Below are 20,316 nucleotides of genomic sequence, written 5' to 3'. Positions count from 1 at the left end.
AGAAAATTTTAAATTATGTCAGTGGCTCACATTTATTTCTATTGGAAATGTACTTCCTTATTTACATTCTCTGTTGCAGTTGCTGTAACTCTGGTTTTTGTTTCACTGTTCACCAGTGTGTTTTGGTTTTGGTTTTATTTTCCTTGTTTATAAGAAATTTCAGCGATTTAAAAGTAAAGAGAGAAGAACCCCTTCCAGAATCCTAAGCAGTATTCGGAAACCAGATCACAGGCTGATTCTCCACAAAGCAAGATTCTGTGTAATGGTCAGTCCTGGCTCAGGATCTCTATTCCAGCCCCCAGAACCGGAGCTTCATTCTCCATGGGCTCCTACAGAAAGAAGTATCCAGAATGAGAGGGATTTCTGCTTATACTATCAACACTCTTCTCTAAGGTATCTTTTTGAACAAATTTTTATTTTTAAATTCTGTACATTGATGTCATGTGAGTCACTTTCCTCAGCTCTAAAGTTAGGAATTGTTTCCACAGAAGGGCCTTAACATTTCATTAGCTTTGACATTCTAGAATTCTATTAGTTTCTCAGAGTCAAAGTAACCCGTATGCTGAATGTGAGAGATGGCTTGATGAGAGATGATGAGTTTTGCAAAGAAAGAAGTTCGTCCTCTGGAAGCCCAGGTCTTAGTAGACAAAACCAAGTCATGTTCATCAGGTGGGCACTACTCAGCAAAGAGGACTTGTCACAGCTCAGCATCACTGACCCATGTGACTTTGCAACTCAACGCTTTTTATTGTACTTCATTCCTCTGAACACACACATGAAAGAGGAAGGAATCTGGTATTTAATCAATGAATATGGAAAGCACTGTGTTTAAGAAAAATTATTAGATGCATTCTTGGGTGAGGTGCACCAAAGTATGACAACTGCGCCAATCTCCACAAGAGAGGTGAGGACCAGTTCCATTAAACTGTCAAGGTAGTGATAATCAAATTTTCCTAGGAATTCCTAGAAAGGCGCTCAGCTGTGGTTAACATTCCTTTAACACTTTAATACATTAACCCATACATGTTAATCATACAATGGGATTTTGCATCTGAATTCTGTGCCCAGAATGAGTCAAAACTTCACCTCATTTTAAGTCCCTCTCTCTTTACCACTGTCCTGGACCCCGGGACAAGTCAGTCTGGCATAACGTCGTCAACCTTTTTGTTGGGTTACCCCAAAAATGGCTTAATTAATACCTTTAGTTATGTAGTGGTTTGCCTATTAATACCCAGTTTGGATTCACAACCATAGCTATGAGTCTTGGCTTTCACTTGTATTTGATCCAAGATTTCGTGGAGTTTCGTTTTGTACGTGAACAAGGATGTACATGACAGCAGAAGAGCCCCTATGAGGGGAAAACGTTTCTGCCAAGTTTTTTTCTTTAGAAAAGGCTGCCTTGTAAGGAGGGTTTTGATTGCAGGAAGCAGGAAGGCATCATCAAAGCCTTGGCTCTTCTAGGGAGAATTACTTAAAAATAATAGTAGTAATTACTTAAAAATAGTAATAAGAAGACCCCACGCTGTTTGGGGCGCAATCGGCGTGCTTCGTGGAGCCTTTCAGGGGCAACCATAAAGAGCCAGGTTGGAGAACAATCCAGTTTCTCTCTTTAAGGCAACAGCATTCTTCCCCAACTGGCTATGCCTCAATAGGGAAGGGTGTCGTAGTCGGCAGGATTCGAACCTGCGCGGGGAAACCCCAATGGATTTCTAGTCCATCGCCTTAACCACTCGGCCACGACTACTTGACGAGAGAGTTGTTTCGTGGAAGTAGCTGTAGAGAGCTTCGGCTCTCTTCAAAGTGTCACATTTTCTATCAGAAAATGTACTTGTATTAAGCAAAGTTTCTTACTCTTTGGCATCATTTAGACAAATATGCAGTTGTGGCAAGTAACGCCTCCTCCTCAGACTGGAATGACACCTTATTCGGATGCTCTGATGGAAGGAGGCTAAGGCTTTTGATTTTGTTTATTGTCTCCTTTGATGTGCAGAAGCTTTTTAATTTGATACAGTCCCACTTGCTTATTTTTGCCTTTGTTGCTTTTACTTGTGGTGTCAAATCCAAAAAATCATCACCAAGACCTATGTCCAGATAGAAATGAATTAAAGACTTGAATGAAGAATCTAAAACCATTAAACCATTGGAATGGGAGAAATATTTGCAAATCATATATCTGATATGGGATTAATATCCAAAATATATAAAGAACTCATACAACTGAAAGGCAAGAAAACAATCCAATTTTAAAATGGGTAGAAGGTCTGAATAGATCTTTGTCTTCCAAAGAAGACATACATATGGCCAACAGGTACACGAAAAGATGCTCGACGTCATTAATCATCAGACGAATGCAAATCAAAACCACAATGAGCTATCATCTCACACCTGTTAGGATGGCTATTATCGAGAAAACAAGAAATAACAAGTGTTGGCAAGGATGGGGAGAAAAGGGACCTCTTGTGCACTGTTGGTGGGAATGTAAGTTGGTGCAGCCACTATGGAAACTGTATGGAGGTTGTTCAAAAAATTAAAAATACAACTACCATATGATCCAGCAATTTCACTTCTGGATATTTATCTGAAGAAAATGAAAACGCTAACTTGAAAATTATATCTGCACTCCCATGTTCATTGCAGCACTGTTTACAACAGCCAAGGTATGAAAACAACCTGTGTCCATCGATGGATGAAGGAATTAAAGAGGTTATAGTATATATATATATATATATATATATATATACACACACACACACACACATACACACACATATATAATGAAATATTATTCAGCCATAAAAAAGAATAAAACCTTGCCATCTATGACAACATGGATGGACCTTGAGGGCATGACGCTAAATGAAATAAGCCAGACAGGAAAGACAAATACCAATCTAAAAAAAAAAGAAAATAACAAGCTTATAGATACAGAGAACAGATGAGTGGTTGCCAGAGGTGAGGGCGGGGCCAGGGGAAGTGGGAGAAATGGAGGAAGGGGATCAAAAAGGTAAATAAATTTAAAAAAAATTAGGGATGCATGTACTACCATCAAACCTTTCTACAGAGGACAGGTACTAGAGAGCTTCCCAAGGACCCTGGCACTCCCTTCACCAATCTGTTTCTCAGGGGTTTTTGTGAGGGAAGTGTCCTTTGAGCCTTCTAGGGAGGTAATGGAGGGAGGATGAGTGGGTGTCACATGTGATAAATCCATTGCAAGTTCCCTGCATCTTTTAAGATATTGGATATCTTTCTCTACCTTATACCGAAGAAGTCTTGGCTTCTTTATTTACTGTAGTTCCACTGATTTCAGGTTGCAGGCAACCTACCAAGCACACTGTTATAACTCCCAGCTGTTCTAGCTAACACACTAAATTCAGAGTCTCCATTAAGTGTACCCACATCAATAAATTTGATCCAATTCTACACTGTGTTTCTTTTTTCCTGATCTAGCACTCCCACACACATTACTCTGGTTTCTTTCGATATGAATTAGCATGATCTTGCGATTCTTTCAGTATGTAAAATAGCAATATATACTGATTCCCTGAGGCCTGTAGGCAGAGAGGAGTGGTAGATGTGGGTCTTGAGAAAAATCAATATCCTCATGCAAGGTAACTGCTTCAGGTGAGATCTTTACCTGATTTTAAAGCAAGGATAGGCTAGTGTTTGGGGATAGAGGATGGGCTGCTTCTGCTGGGAAGAAGAATATTTTTAGGAAGGAAGCATCATTGTACTTGAATTTATACAAAGAGACCAAAATGTCCCCTTTCCCCCATTCTGTCCTTTTCTTTCTTTCTTTCTTTCTTTCTTTCTTTCTTTCTCTCTTTCTCTCCTTTCTTTCTTTCTTTCTTTCTTTCTTTCTTTCTTTCTTTCTCTTTCTTTCTTTCTTTCTTTCTTTCTTTCTTTCCTTCATTCAGAGGAGGAGGAGGAGGAGTGGAGGAGGAGGAGGGGGAGGAGGAGGAGAAGAAGAAGAAGGAGGAGGAGGAGGAAGAGGAGGGAGAGGAGAAGGGGGAGGAGAGGGAGGAGGAGAGAGAAGAAAAAGGGGGAGAGAGAGCTTTAGTATTTGTGGAGTGTCTTCCTTAAGCAAGGTACTTACTGTGGTAAAACATAGTAAAGAATGCCTTACCTTCTTTTACATATAAAGAGACTGAGGTACAGAGCAGTTGTATATTTCAAAAATTACAGTTAGACATTCACAGAGTAAGAATTCAGTTCCAGAGTGTCTCCTTTTCCTGACCTACCATGCTGATTCCACTGTGCTAATAGAAGCAGGAAGTGGCTCCCTGAGGACCCCACTGCCTACAGCAATTGTTGACATTAAGTTAGGTTGTTTCTCCATTTTTTGAGTTCAGGTTTTGGAGGTGGATTAGTAGATGTTTTATTATGGAGTCCTATGTTTAAAAATAGTGTTGTGGACATCCTTATTAGGAACTGGTGCCAGCTGAGGCTCATTGTACCTATCAAATTTCCATGGCTTTATAAGTAAATGCACTCAGGGAAGGTGAGAAAACGTGTACCTATAATAAAGGGTTTGAGGCCCCAGGGATATACATCTACCAGGAAGCAGTCTCTGATAATAGCATACACGCAGGGCTTTGCACAAATTGTATCATTGGTAGAAATGAAAATAAGGCCTTTTCACAAACTCCTGAGGAGTTAAGATTTCAAATTACAATCAGGCAGTTGATGTCTTCATAAAAAGCAATATCAGTTAGGCTGAAGTATTAGCAACCACAAGAACATAGCAAAGAAAGAAAAGGTGTCGACAGGTGGTTTTTTCCCCTTTATTTTAGCAATTTGCTTTTCCAGATTGCTCAATAACATCTGTTGGTAATTGAAAATTCAGCTAAGAAAAAAAAATAGATAGATGCAATGAGAATAAAAATTCCAGCTATTAAGCATAGAGTGAAAATATCCTTAATGTGCTTTACATGCTGAAATACTATGAATCAGTTAAAGTGTGAATGGATATTCAAGGGCTTCAATAATTAATAATTTGAGAAAACTGTTAATTTTATCTATATTTTATGTAATATTAATAATTAACAAAAATTGAATTAATTAATATAAGGAAATTAATATAATGAAAGCATTCTTTAGCTAATAACAGTAGAAAGGACATCATACACTTTTATTCCCACCAAACGTTTATAAATATTTTCATTGGAATATAATGAGGAATAATAAGGATGTGATTGTATCTTAATTCTTTACTTCTAGAATATTTTAAAACAACTTTGAAAACTATTTTCTGTTTTGGCTTTGAGTCTTTAAAGTTCTATTTGAAAATTCTTCCCATCTGGTCAAGATAATTTAAAAGAAGAATGTATACTTGGCCATTTTAAACTTTCACAAGGAAGAAAAACTCTAAAATTATGTATTATACCACGATAAATATTCATTTATTCACGTATATTAAAGTCTATAAAGAAAAGGTGAAATGTGAATCGCGGATTCCCGGCCAGCCATCCCTAAAAGGAAAACTGGAAAGATAAGTAAATACATTTAAATAATTAGAAAGTAAAAGCACTTAGGTTCCACCGAGATTTGAACTCGGATCGCTGGATTCAGAGTCCAGAGTGCTAACCATTACACCATGGAACCCCACGTGAGCTGTCAGCGCTAGCACTTCTCCCTGATAGGATATAGCTTCAGTTCTGCAATCAAGAAGGCCTTTGAAAAGCTGAACTTCGCATCCTTGTTTTCTCCATCTGCTTCCATAGCACACGTCCCTTTTCTTGCGCGCACAGGACTCCTAGTGCAAAACCCAAGAGCAAATCGGTTTCTAGGGGTAGATACGGTAGGTTCCTGCTTTTTAGCGCCCCTCTGCCTTTTCTGCAGCTCGCGGGGCGGCTCTCCGCTGGGCCGCAGTCAGCCAGGCTGCCCAGACGCAGAGGCCGGCGGCTCCAACACGGCATCCGCCGAACCGCGCTCCCCGCTTGCGTTGCTGGAGGAACGGCGGGGCTCGCTGCCTCCCGAGTCTGTGTCCCGAGTTCTCTTCTTCGAACGCAAGGGACGCTCTTGGAAGTTTAATTTCGTGACATATAAACTGTGGATGACTTCATCTGACGTGGTGTGCCAACCAGTCCTGGCCCTGTGGGGCGTTGCCCAGGGTGGGTGGAAAGCGGGATGCCAAGAGATGGCTTCTGCTTCTCGGAAAGCTTCCACCTCGTGGAGACCAAAGGGTAAAGCACGATAAAAAGCGTGAATGTTTTCAAAGCAGGGTTTTGTAACTTTGTTCTAGCTGAGAAAGCTGTGACCTGCCTCTTTTAAGGGCAGCAAATATGAGACTCTCCCAAACTCCTCAGCAGGAAACTTTTCCTGATGTCAAGCAGGGGACGTGACTTGTCCAGGACGGTTCGTTGCCTCCGCAGCAGGGGAGGGAAACGGCAGGAGACGGAAGCCTCCAGATTGTCAACCCGAAGGGTTGAGGAGAAAAGCAAACGTCTTTACTAAGAGTAAAAAATCGTAGCTGTGCGGATTTGAACCTTCCGAGCAAGAACCCCGGAGACAAATCGGCATTCAGCCAAGACAACCTGTGTTGCATAAAGATGTCTGATATGTGGAAGGAAATACTTCCAGCTTGTAGAGGCCGCACCGTAACTGCTTCCTTGCCTCATGTAACATCACCTGGCAACAGCAGTTGTGTCTCCTCCATGACTCCAGACCCTGCCAGACAGGCCTGCTGCCAGAATGTGATTCCCCCCAACGCCCATCCCCGGGTTCTGATTTCCCTGCATTAGAGACACCCAGATTTAAGTCCTCAGGAGGTTTCTGTTTGCAGGTTATCCACTCCCACCACCGAATATAATGCATTTCTGAAAAGATATTTATTCTAACTTCATAAATGATTTAGTTTGGTCAGCTAGAGATTTCTAGAGTGGAAATCATTTTATCTTAGAATTTGGTGAGCATGACTCCTTTGTCTTTTAGATATCACTGTGGTGATGAAGTTAAATGCCATTCTTAAATAGACGCTCCGGTATATTCTTGGTCTTTTTCGTTCATTGTGTGGAGTAATAAATAGGTGGATGTTTTAGGTTTGGGGATTTTTTTTTTTCATTTATGAGTAATTGTCACCCCTTTATTTTCTCTATTGTCTTTTCCTGGAACTCTTTCAATCAGATGTTGTTGGACTTCCTAGAATGACCTTTTAATTTTCTTATCTTCTGTCCTCCCATTTTCCATCTTCCTTTTCTCTTCCTTTTTATGGGAAAACATTTCCAAATTTATCGTCCAACCCTTCTATTAAATTTTTTCCTATCATCACAGTTTTTAAAAATTTTCGAGTTCTTGTTCTCTTGATGCTCTTTCAAAAATAATAGCAACTATTATTGTCCCATAGGTGCAAAATGTTCTTTTAGTTCTGAAAAAATTAATAATACTTTTTTTTTCTTTCTGTTACTTACTGGTCTCTATTTCCATCAGGTTCTCTTTCTTCCATTTGTTTGCTTTGGTACATATCTTTCCTCAGATTTCTGGTGACCCTTAGCAGTCCAGTCCTATTTAAGAAGTAGACCCAAAAACCTAATTGGTACTATAAGCCTATATACCAATAGATGGGCCCATTCTAGAATGATTGTATATGACAGACCACTGCAATCAGGATACCTGATATGTTCATATCTGTGGTTCAGTTTTTCCATGACAGTTTTCTCAGAGACTAATCCTTTAATCTTCTAAATGTTTAGGATCAGAGGTTATGTAAGGTTAGCTCTCCATGCTTTCTGAAACGAATACAGAAAAGGAGCTGGGGGTCTCCCAGAGAGACTTTCATTCAATCCCCCAGTATTCAGTATGGCTTTTCACCTCCACCTTCAGCTGTGCCTCGTCTCTGTAAGTCAAGAGCATCTTGGAGCATTTTTGCCCTAAAATAAAAGTCTTGTCTTTGACCTCTGTGAGAGAGGGGCAATCCAGAGTAATAAGCCTAAGGTTACATGTTTTTTTTTTTTCAATTCCTATTAGCCTTTCCAAGGATCTGTAATATCCTTTACAGATGTTAATAACTTTATAATTTTTAGCTTTCCACCTTGCAGACAGTAAGGTGTCAGCTTTAGTCACTCTACGAATTCAATTACTATTTATCCAACGCCTTTCTACCTCCCAAAATGTTGTTGGTAATTGTAGTATTCACCTAAATTCGTGTTCCATCTTCCATAGTACAGAGTTGTCTATGGAAATAAGCTACCCAGTCAGCATCTGTATCTACCAAGACAACTTACATCTCAGTGTGGCTGTGTGATTAGTAATAATAAATGGATTATGAATGCAAAAGTAACATGTTTCCCTTTAGACTTTTAAGAAGCGTGGGCTTTCTCAAGCCTTAGGAGATAGCAGATCCTTAAGGTGGAAGAAGCTGGGTCCCTGAATCACTACAAGGGCAAAAATGTGTTCCCTTTTCTTTGCTGACTCAAAAATCTACAATGGACTCTTACACGAGTAAGGAATAAATCTCAACTGCATCATGCTACTGCAATTTGGAAAGCAAACAATGTTTCTTACCATCTGTCATTTGCTCTCCTGCTCTTTTCATCACTGTGAGATTACACCTCTTTTAATTACTTTTATTGTTAACTTACAAGCATCGTAAGAAAGCAAAGATAAAGTCCTGGGTTTCACCACCCTAGCAAGCAGTAGTCCCTTTGGAAAATGACCACTTGAGCTCAATGTTTGATTATGGAATAATACGAAAGTCTTGTATCTAGAGACTACGTTTTTCTTGTTCCAGCAATAAAATCACTATTTCTGCTTCCTCACTTATAAAACTTGAGTAATGATGTCTGCTTCACATCATAGAAAAACAAAGAAAAAATAATAATAACCCACAATCACACAACCCAGACACCACACTAGCAACTCTTCGGTTTATTTTCTCCCACCCCCCCAAATTTTACATAATTGAGGTCACATAGCACATGTATTTTTTATCCTACTCTTTTCATTTAACATTATATCTTGTGCTTCTTCCCTGAGCTATTCAAAACTTCTTACAAAATATTACTTTCAACAGCTTGGTAATATTCTTCCAGGTATATATAACCCAAGTTATATAATCATCCCCCTCCCCATTGTTGAAAATGTTTAATTATTTTATTGTTATAACTAAAAATATCATAAATGTCTTTGCACATAAATGATTTCTTTTAGTTTGGATTACTTCCCTAGGAGAGTTTTGTCCAAAATGAGTTTACCATATGAAAGGGAGTAACTATTTGCATGAGCCTCGCTGGTGGAATTTAGAAGTGCTAAAGTGGCAAGAAGGATCTTGTTCCAAGCATAAGGAGAAGGGAACAGTGTTAGCTTCCTAGGGCTGTCTTAACAAATTACCACAAAGTGGGTGGCTTAAAACAGCAGTAATTTATTCTTTCACAGTTCCAGAGGCCAGAAATCCAAATTCAAGGTGTCTGCAAGTTTGGTTCTAGAGGGTTTGCAGGAGACTCTGTTTCATGGCTCTCTCCTAGCTTCTGGTGGTTCCTGAAAACCTTTGTAGCTCCTTGGTTTGCAGCTGCATCATTCCAGTCTCTGCCTCCCTTTCACACAATCTCTGTCTCTGTGTGTCTGTTTTTCTGTATGTCTCAAATCTCCCTCTCCTTATAAGGACGCTATCATTGGATTTAGGGCCCACCCTAATCCAGTATGACCTCATCTTAACTTGATTGCACTGGCAAGGACTACTTTCAAATAAAGTCATATTCACAGGTATCTCGAATTAGGATTTCAACATATCTTATTGGGTGACAAAATTCAACCCACTACAGGAACAACTGTCTCTTTGCCTGCCGTAAATGACAACAGATATGGGAGAGCTCTACGTATGAAAGAGTTTGAGGGTCTCAGCCATGAAAGGCATTCTCCCGTTTGTATCTGAAAGTCTGTCTGAATCTACTTGACGGTGTTTTTGGCAAAATACTTCAATTCTCAGAACTCAGTGCTATAGTCCTAAATTCCCCATTAAAAAAAAAAAAAAAGGAAAAAAGAATCCACTTCTACAGTGTTTCACTGAATCAAGTCTCTAAACCCAGAAACAATCCTATTATTACAGCTAGATTTAGTCTGGCATTCACGACCTTGTGTGTTAAGAGAGATAGAGAATGTCCTCAGGCTGCTTCTCCCTCGTAAGGCTCCTGGGCTATGGGCTTTCCTCTCTGGGGAAGGCAAAAAGGAGTTTACTTTTCCTGAGGGGTTGGAGATCTTCCCAGCATCTTTTCCTTCAGTTCCTGGACCCTCCCTACCCCTCTCACCCTGCACCCGGCTCAAGTCCAGTTTCAAATAGTTTTTTTAAGGCAGGGAAAGGTAAAAGCAGTTGAAGGCCATTGAAGATATTTCTGTTTTAGTGTTTAACGCTGAAAGTAAACGCGACTGGCTCCACTATTTCGGATTTCCCCAGATTTCTTCCAGCTCGTTTCCAGTTCCATTGGCACTTGCAGGTCTGAGGCTACTAGGGCCACCCTCAGTTCTAGGGCATAGAAAATTCGAATCCCTTGTCTCAGAATGATTCTTTGAGTTCCATCTTCCTCCGCTGACTTTCAATTTGCCGTGGATGACTTATTTCATCCAAACGTCAGAAGCCCTGAATGGACATAGGAAATTCTTTGTTATCAGACCTAATAGTTATGTACCAAAATAGCTTTCACTATGTTTTGATTCACAGCGATTAAATGGCACGCCGCTCGCTGTACCTTCAAAGTCGTTAACAAGAAGCCTCTTTCAGCAGGTAGTCGTGGCCGAGTGGTTAAGGCGATGGACTTGAAATCCATTGGGGTTTCCCCGCGCAGGTTCAAATCCTGCCGACTACGGTTTTATCCGCACCTGACGACAGCTCCTTTGCATAGTTTCATGCCGTTATCAACCGAAAGTGCTCTGTAGTCTAATTCACCCTGCGTCATCCGTCACCTATTTCCCTTGGGTCAAATAACCTGTCCTCCTGAAACATGGCAGTTTCAAATAGAGGAGTAAGTCTACTACGGTGTGAGCGTGATATCAAATCCTGAATCGAGGAAGGCCGTTCATTTTTCCTCATTTACAGGTCATGCCAAATTGGATTCTCTCAGCATCAAAGTCAGATTCCATCCTCTCCTAGGGTGGAGGTGCTTTCACTGCTACTATCTGTTCTAGGGAACTCAAGATTTATAAAAACAGTATATATTCTAACAGCTACAGTTTTGGAAGCCCTACTATGCCCCAGGCATTGAATTGGCATTACATGGATTATCTCACTTAATCACCAATAGAACCCTATCAGGTAGATAATATTAGCACCATTTTAAAGATGAAGAAACTGAGGATTGACTCGCCCAACACTGCACAGTAAAATGGTATCTGAACCATCGACTGTAAAAAAAAAATGTTATTTGAGTATAGTTGATTTACAATGTTGTGTTAGTTTCTGCTGTACAGCAAAGTGAATCAGTTATACATAGATATACCTATATTCACCCTTTTTAAGACTCTTTTCCCATAGGGGTTAACAGAGTATTGAGTAGAGTTCCTTGTGCTAAACAGTAGGTCCTTATTAGGTATCTATTTTATATATAGTAGTGTGTCTATGTCAATCCCAATCATCTCCCAATATATCCCTCCCCTCCTTTGCCCCTGGTAACCGTAAGTTTTTTCCTACATCCATGACTCTGTTTCTATAGAGTAAATAAGTTCATTTGTACCTTTTTTTAGATTCCACATATAAGTGATATCATTTGATATTTGTCTTTCTCTGTCTGACTTCCTTCACTTAGTATGATGATCTCTAGGTCCATCTATGTTGCTGCAAATGGTATTATTTCATTCTTTGTTATGGCTGAGTAATATTCCATTGTATATATGTACCATATCTTCTCTATCCATTCCTCTGTTGATGGACACTTAGGTTGCTTCCATGTCTTAGCTACTGTAAACAGTGCTGCAATGAACATTGGGGTGCATGTATCCTTTTGGATTATGGTTTTCTCTGATACATGCCCAGGAGTGGGATTGCTGGATCATATGGTTGTTCTATTTTTAGTTTTTTAAGGAACCTCCATACTGTTCTCCATAGTGGCTGTACCAATTTACATTCCCACCAACAGTGTAGGAGGGTTCCTTTTACTCCATACCCTCTCCAGCACTGATTGTTTGTAGACTTTTTGATGAAGGCCATTCTGACCGGTGTGAGGTGATACCTCATTGTAGTGTTGATTTGCATTTCTCTGATAATTAGTGATGTCGAGCATCTTCTCATGTGCTTTTTGGCCATCTGTATGTCTTCTTTGGAGAAATGTCTGTTTAGATCTTCTGCCCATTTTTTGATTGTGTTGTTTTTTTGTCGACTTACTTAAACATGGTTGTGAACATTTATCTGGGCCTTACAGTTGATTCAGGAAACAAAATATGAATTCAGAAACTCAGTACTTTGATTCCCATGCAGAAGAAAGTGGGAAGAAAAGGTCCAGGTAGGAGCAGAGAATATGTGGAAAAACAAAAGGAAGGAGAAACAGGAGGGGGTAGGGAGGGAGAGAAGGAGAAGGAGGAAGGCTAGGAGATGGACGGGATGGAACAGAAGAGAAGCCAGTAGGGTACCAAATACAGGAATGTCCTCACCCCTTCCGGACACTCTTATTCTGAGCTTCCTTGACCACAGAAGCCCCTTGTTCTGACAGGAATCTTTGCACCATCTCCACTCTTCAAAATCAGCCCCAGATGTCAAGGCATTTCTAAAATCCACCTCCTCTACAAAGTCACTTGGATTGTTTCCAATTTTGGCTATTATAGTGTTGCCATGAATATTCTTATATATGTTTTTCAGTGAATACAAACAAGGATTTTTGCTGGGTGGAGACACTTATGGATGGAATTGCAGAGTCACGATTGCAGTCATTGTGTATGTTCAAGCTTTAGTATGTAATGCCAAAACACTTTTGCAAGTGATTGAACCAATTTATATTCCCATGTATGAGAGAGTCCAGTTGCTCCACATCCTTGGTAATGCTTGGTAGTATCTGTCTTTTGTTATTTTATTTTAACCCTTCTAGTAGGTAAATATTTGTGATGGTTAACTTTATGTGTCAACCTGCTGGGCCACAGTGCCCAGATATGTGGTCAACCATTAATCCATGCTTCTGTGATGTTTCTCTGAGGGTGTTTTTGGATGAGAGTAACATTTAAATTAGTGGATTCTGAGTAAAGCAGATCGTCCTCCATAATATGGGTGGGCCTCATCCAATTGCAAAAATAAAATAAAAGACTGGCCTCCCTCGTAAGAGGGAAATCTGCCAACACTCAGCCTTCAGACTTGAACTGCAGCATCAGCTCTTCCTGGGTCACCGTCTTGCTGCTCACTCTGCAGATTTTGGACTTGCCAGCCTCCATAATCACATGAGCCAATTCCTCAAAATAAATCTCCTTCACACATCCTATTGGTTTTGTTTCTCTGGTAAACTCTAACAAATAAAATAGTGGAATCTAATTGTTTTACTTTTCACTTTTTCTGAGGACGAATGAAGATCACCCTTTTGTATGTTTATTGGTTATTTTGATATATCTTTTGTGAAGGACCTGTAGAACTCTTTTGCCCATTTTTCTAATGGATTGTCTATCCTTTCCATATTTGTTTTTCTTATTCACGTCTATTTGTGTTTATACATGTCAAGAGTTTAGCTAAGCTATTCCATGGTATTACTGCCTTAGCATCCAATTTGTTTGGCCAAGCGGTGTGCAGGGACCTTGAGCTGATACTAGCCTCATCATGCAAGTGCATGCCCTAGATAGCGGCCTACAGAGTCTCAAACAAATGTAAGTTACTGATATTACCTCCCCAACAGCGCTTGTGATCAACTGTCATCCCTGCACAGGACCATTCCCTTGTGTACCCCTTAGATTAGACCCCTTTGGAATTTACCAAAAGAACTTACTCTCTCTTTTGGTTTGAACTGATCAATCCTGCCTTAGTCTGGGAACCCCAAAGCACTCCACCCATGGACCCTAATAAAAACGTGTGCCCCAGGTCCTATTGCTCTGTCTTGTCTATACTTTGCCTTGACCTCCTGTATGTGGCCCCTTGAAGTATGCAGTGTACTACTTCCTCCAGGACCTGTGAATAATAAACTTCTCTATTTCAATTTCTCTGTAGTCTGTTGTTGAAACTTGACTGACTCATCATCTGGCATCCTGTGCTCCACTTAACAATTGTTAATTTAACAAAGTCGTAACAATGCCTCTATATCTGAATCTATATTCTAGACACAGTCTTTTGTTAGGCATATGTAATACAAATATCTTCTCTAAGATTTGTCTTGTACTTGCTTACTGGTGGACAGTAGTTTCCAATGCTGAAGTCTAATATATAAATATATCTTTTGTGGTGACTGCTCTTTGTGCTCTGTTTTACAAATTCTTGCATACTCCAAAGTCATGAAGATATCCTAAGTTATCTTTCAGAAGCATTATTTCATGTTTAAATATACATTTCATCAGAGTTCTGTGTACGTCGTGATTCATTTATTTCCATAATATCCAATTGAGCCACCAATTTATTGAATTTCAATTTATTGAAAAGAACGGTCTCTCCCTAGTGCACTGCAGGGTGGCCTTTGTTTTAAATCAAGTGACTGTATAAGTGGGTCTGTTTAGGATGCATTCTTCTGTACCATCAGCTTATTTATCCATCCCTGAGTTCCCCCCTCCCCCCATGAAAGCTTTAATTCGTAAAGTCTGATGTACAGTCACAAGCACATTACTTGGAGCTTCAGATCTTGTTGAAAGCAGCAATGTTGACACTCCTCACATGCTCCTGGAACTTGGGAATCTCCTCTTCCCGCAAGTCTGTGATCACTTTTTGTCATCTTCCTCCACACATTTTATATGCATCCAGGGGCACCAATTTCGAGTTGCCTAGGCCAGCCAGTTCAGCTGGATGGAGCACACATGGCCCCCAGCTGTGCCAGGTCGGTATCATCATTCCAGAGTTTGATGTCTAGGAGGACGGAGGTCTTGAACATGGGATTTTTGATCTTGGCATTTGGCCTCAGTAGTTCTTTCTGCATTTAAATAGAAGGCAGGTGCCAGACAACCATAATCTCATTAACTCTCAATGAGCATTCTCAGTCCTGTGTCACTTAAACCTAGATTTCCCTCTGGGCCTTAAAGTAGCTTTGATACTTTAAGTTACTTAAAGTATCAAATACTTGATACTTTGATACTTTTGAGTATCAAAGTATACATTTGATACTTGCGCTGAAATGTTTTCTGATTAGAGCAGCCGGGACTAGAAGTGACGGAAATGCTGTAGTTGAGAAGAACTGGCAGGAGGGTCCCCATGTAGTTCAGTTCCCAGTCCCAGAGCCCAGTAGTGGCCATCGCCGAACACACTCCAGAATTCAGAAGAAGCCGCAGCAACTGCCGCAGAATCTGAGGTCCCCTGCTCAAGATCGCTAACCAGAGTGAGTTCTGCAACTTTCATGTTAAAGAAAGAGGGTATGTAATATTCGATTCTAAGCAGTGACAACACGATTGTTGGGAATTCTAAAATAGGTGACGAGACAAAACGACACCATCTCCCCGTCGGGGAATCGAACCCCGGTCTCCCGCGTGACAGGCGGGGATACTCACCACTATACTAACGAGGAGGAGGATGACTTTCGCTACTTAAAGATGTCTAATAAATGCAACTACTATTGTTCGTGTTCTTTTAGCCGACAGATTTTGTGTTTTACTATTGATTACCTTTGGCAAATTTGAGCCTGAACTCCCTCGGACTCGTCCGCGACCAACCAAGTGTCTCCAGCCCTTCTCTGAGCCCTCTCGCTCCACCCACCTCCGCCCCGGAGCTGAAACTGCAGGCCAGGCAGGACAGCCTGCTCTTTTGACAGTGATGGCGTCGGTTTCATTGACGGTTTGTCGTACTAGATTTGCAAACACGAATCCAGGAGAGCAAAGCAGTTGAACCATTGATTCCCCGGAATCTCCCTGCTAACTGACCGAAGACTGGGCTAGGAAACAGGGCTCCTTTCCATTGCGGAAGAAAAACTACAAAGAGTTGTCTTGAAAATATAGGCTTCCAGCAGGTTTGGAGGGCAGGGAAACCCAAGGTGTTCCGGAGAACTGTGCGGAGGCTCCGCTGGCGGAAAAATGATTAGGGCTCTACTTATTAAGTAAGGCACCTTTAATTTTAATAAAAAGTAATGAAATAATAATAACTTCCGTTCCCCATAGCCATGGAGTTTGGGCCTGGGCAAAGAACACAATAAGTTTAGTCAAGATCTCGCAACGCTGTGGTTTCGTTTCAATTTTCTCTCCGCGGAGCAATTCCCAACTACTTTCGCTCGGAAAAAGAAGTGACTGTCGTAGTCGGCAGGATTCGAACCTGCGCGGGGAGACCCCAATGGATTTCTAGTCCATCGCCTTAACCACTCGGCCACGACTACACACCCTTGCCACAGTTTTTTTTTTCTTCAAATTATAGACAAGAAAGAACGGAAACCAGGGTGACCATGGCTCAGCATACAAGAGAGTAGGTTTTGAGAGTTGAATACAAGGCTTCAGGTAAAATAAGGGTTTGATTTTTTTTTTTTAATTTAAGTCCAACCTCTCATGCCGCCTACGCGATCGACAGCGCTGGTGTGAGAGTCCTCACCGCATGATCATCGGTGTTTCAAGCAAACAAGTCAATTCAGTAAACTCTGAGCGAATGCCTGCCGGCCCTGGAGACTAGGCTGTGGTCTGAGCTTGGGCTCTGGAGGGTCTGCAACTAGAACCAAACTTTGCTTACTCCGAGGTGGGGTCAGATCCTAACTTCCAACCCCCACTGAACACTTGCCTTTGAACAGCTCGTCTTCCAATAGTCCTGGACACCCATAAGCACGCTGAAGAGAGAGTGGGAGATTAGATAGCTTGTGTGAAATCATCACTTTGACCTACTCGGAAACAGGGCAGAAACAGCTGGTGATTTACATGATTACAATGTCCATTGCAGCATTGTTTGTAATAGCAAAAATATGAAAGTAAAAATTTCAGTCAGGGTTCAATAAGACAAGCAGAACCACTGGGATGGATATATACATTTCATATATGTATGAGGTTTGTAGGGATTGGTAAAATAGTCTCTATAATGGTGAAGCTCGAAATCCACAGAGAAGGTTGTCAAGAAGGGAAGATGAGTATAAGGTGGGGAAGATTAGAACAAGCTGGAACCCACAAGCATGAACTGGAGCCCCATGCAATGGATTGATACCTGTGTCAGCTCTGGTTGCCCCTGACCTTGATGGTGCAGCTGTCGAGCAGCAGCCAGAGCCCTTCATTTGGAGGTAAACACACACATTTGGTCCAGGAAAGGAGGAGGGTGAAGGAGGATCCAGGGGAAGGTTAGGCAGCTGCAGGCCCAAATGTTGCCACATGACAAGTCAGCAGATGAGTTAATGTGAGCTACAGAATGGCTTCGACTTGACTTTCTCCCTCCAAATTTCCTACAAGAATATCTCTTGGGGACCATCCAACCAGAAACACACAGAAAAAGGAATTCTGGGGAATGTAGGTCAACCTGGCCAAGTTGATACAGAGATGAAGATAATGTTTTTGTACTTACTTATATATAATAACCAATAGCTTACCGTTTTAGTTACTGTAGATTTATAAGTAATTACATATGTCTTGATATATATATTGTGTAATTCCTCCAATTTTGCTATCTTCAATATTTTCTTGTTTTTTAATTTGCTCTACATTTCCAAATGTGTTTTTGAAACTCTGAGTTAACTTCCATAAAATACATATTTGGAGGCTGATTGGGATTTCATGGAATCCGTTGATCAATTTGGAAATAGCTGTCATTTTGACAAGATTGAGTCTTCCAGAAAAATAAACATAGTATTTTCCTCCATTTAATTTCCACCAGCAATATTTTGTAGTTTTTAATATAGATTTCTTGCACATCTTCTGTTAGATTTATTCCTAGACTTTTATGTTTTTGCTGCAAATGGAATATTTGAATTTTAATTTCCACTTGTTACACACACATACATTTTGTATATGGTCTATAATGAAAAGAAGAAACACAGACAAATAATAGTTAAGCTTAGCTGAAATTGGGCATCTACATATTACTTCAAATGTGAAGTAGAGTGACTGAAGAAATAATTTAGTGAATAACTCTGTTACACAGTATCACGTTTTAATATTTTAACCACTAACATTTTGTTTTGTTTTGTTTATTACATTAAATTTAATTTTTAAAATTGAAGTATAGTTGCTGTACAATATTATATAAGTTACAGGCATACAATAGAGTGATTCACAATTTTTAAAGGTTATACCCCACTTATAATAAAATATTGGCTATACTCCCCATGTTGTATGATATAGCTTTGTAGCTTATTTTATACCTAATAGTTTGTAATAAACACTAGCATTTAAATAACATAATGGTAATTAATATTTAAATTAAAATGTTGATTAAATTTTCAGGTTTATTTTTATAGTCTAGACAGGTGTTTCTTAATTATGAACTTTGATGGTGATGTCACAGAAAAGCTGATGTAAATGCACTTTTCATTTTCACCTGATACAAAACCATTAGACCCTAAAATTATTTTATTATATTCATACCCTCCAACCATGCATAATACTACTGTGTAATACTTCCATCTTGTACCTATATCTTAAATATCAGTCATCATTAAAAATAATGTTTATTGCCTTGCTTGCTATAGAATTTTGCATACTATTCTTCCATCAGGTCTAATATTATATTTAATAGTTTCCTCATCACCTATGTTACACCTAATGTTCAAACTGTATTTGGGGTTTAATTTCCATGAGTGTATTTTTATTATTGTTCTATCTGTTTCTTTTCCTTTTCTAACTTTTTATTTTGATATAATTTCAAATTTATGAAAAAATTGCAAGGGTAGTACAGAGAATTTTCATAAATCCTTTACCTAGATTCCCCAAATGTTAACAATTTATCATATCATATGTGCTTTATTTTTCTTGATAGATATAGACAGATTTACATATGTATAAATTTTTTCTTAACTATTGAGTGAATTTTAGACAAGATGTCCCTTTACCTTAAATACTTCATTATGTATTTTCTTAAAACATGGACCTTCTCTTTCCTAATCATGGAATAATTATAAAATCAGGGTTGCAACTCATTTAATCTACACACCTTGTTAATGTTTTGCCAATAGTGTGAATCTTTTATTTCAAGAAAAGTACATTACATTCAGCTGACATGTCTCTTTAGTCCTTTAATCTGGATTGAGTTCCTCAATCTTGCTTTGTTTTTCATTTCATTGACATTTTGAAAAATCAGGTCAGATATTTTGTAGAATGCCCCCTCACTTTGAATTTGTCTGTTGTTTCCTGACAGTTAAATTCAGATTATGCGTTTTCAGCACGAATACCACACTAGTGAGGTTGTGTCCTGTGCATTTCATCATATAGAGAGGCACATGATGTTGAATGTCCTAATACTTGAAATACTAACTATGATCAACTGATTAAGGAGGTATCTGACAAATTTCTCCCCTGTCAAGTTACAAGTTTCCTTTTGTGTTACTCATCACATGATTTAGTCTGCTCGCTTCTTTTTCATTACATTTAGTTGTCTTGAAAAGAATAAGTTAAAAGAAGAAGAAACTGAACATTTGAGTGGAAGAACAAGAATAGGTTGTCAGAGCCACAAAATTCAGAAAGATGACTTAAATATCCTGTCTGGGAACCGAGCCCCTGTATTGCAGGTAACAGACCAGCGCACACACCACTATACTAAAAAAAAAGCACCTAGTGAAGAGTACCTCTTGTTTCACCTGTATCACAGGCTCCTGGGCTGGGTCATCTAGCGAGATAATCTTGGTTTGCTTGCTGGTGTGACGATTCTTACTAGAATCATAAATGGAATATCTCAGATTCGACTCCCTGCAAACGGAGCAGTGAGTCAGGATTTCATGAAGTGTACTTTTCTAAGCGAGATATAATTTGTGTGTGTGTTCTCTCAAATAGGGCGTAATTCCGTGGACAAGAAAATCTGAGGTGGGGGTTTGAGCGTTTCGCTCAAAGAAAGGCTTGGGGTTGTTGTTTTAATCATCGCAGGACAGGAGCTGCGTGTGTTTTGAGTGATGTCCGGGCCGGAGCGGGACAAGTTTAATCTAGAAGCCTGCGCTATTGTGGTGAGAAACGGTTAGCGAGTGCCTTTCTGGGTAACTTCAGATTGTCAAACTGATCAGTTGAAGAGGTTAAGTATAAATTCAGGGAGAAAAAAAGCTTACCGTAGTCGGCAGGATTCGAACCTGCGCGGGGATACCCCAATGAATTTCTAGTCCATCGCCTTAACCACTCGGCCACGACTAC

At 39.8% G+C, this 20,316-nt stretch overlaps 6 non-coding genes across 6 annotated transcripts; 1 reads left to right on the top strand and 5 right to left on the bottom strand.

Moving 5' to 3' along the window:
• Window positions 1–1,662: 1,662 nt before the first annotated feature.
• On the bottom strand, window positions 1,663–1,744 carry TRNAS-AGA. The gene has a single exon. It is a non-coding gene; the product is annotated as a tRNA-Ser (tRNA).
• Window positions 1,745–5,529: 3,785 nt separating this feature from the next.
• On the bottom strand, window positions 5,530–5,601 carry TRNAQ-CUG. Its single transcript has one exon. It is a non-coding gene; the product is annotated as a tRNA-Gln (tRNA).
• A 5,110-nt stretch (window positions 5,602–10,711) lies between these two features.
• TRNAS-UGA lies at window positions 10,712–10,793 on the top strand. Its single transcript has one exon. It is a non-coding gene; the product is annotated as a tRNA-Ser (tRNA).
• Window positions 10,794–15,521: 4,728 nt separating this feature from the next.
• On the bottom strand, window positions 15,522–15,593 carry TRNAD-GUC. Its single transcript has one exon. It is a non-coding gene; the product is annotated as a tRNA-Asp (tRNA).
• A 716-nt stretch (window positions 15,594–16,309) lies between these two features.
• TRNAS-AGA lies at window positions 16,310–16,391 on the bottom strand. Its single transcript has one exon. It is a non-coding gene; the product is annotated as a tRNA-Ser (tRNA).
• Window positions 16,392–20,234: 3,843 nt separating this feature from the next.
• Window positions 20,235–20,316, bottom strand: TRNAS-AGA. The gene has a single exon. It is a non-coding gene; the product is annotated as a tRNA-Ser (tRNA).

Source organism: Balaenoptera musculus, chromosome 11 (assembly GCF_009873245.2).
Source record: "Balaenoptera musculus isolate JJ_BM4_2016_0621 chromosome 11, mBalMus1.pri.v3, whole genome shotgun sequence".
NCBI lineage: Eukaryota > Metazoa > Chordata > Mammalia > Artiodactyla > Balaenopteridae > Balaenoptera > Balaenoptera musculus.
This window is presented reverse-complemented; position numbering and strand designations above follow the sequence as displayed.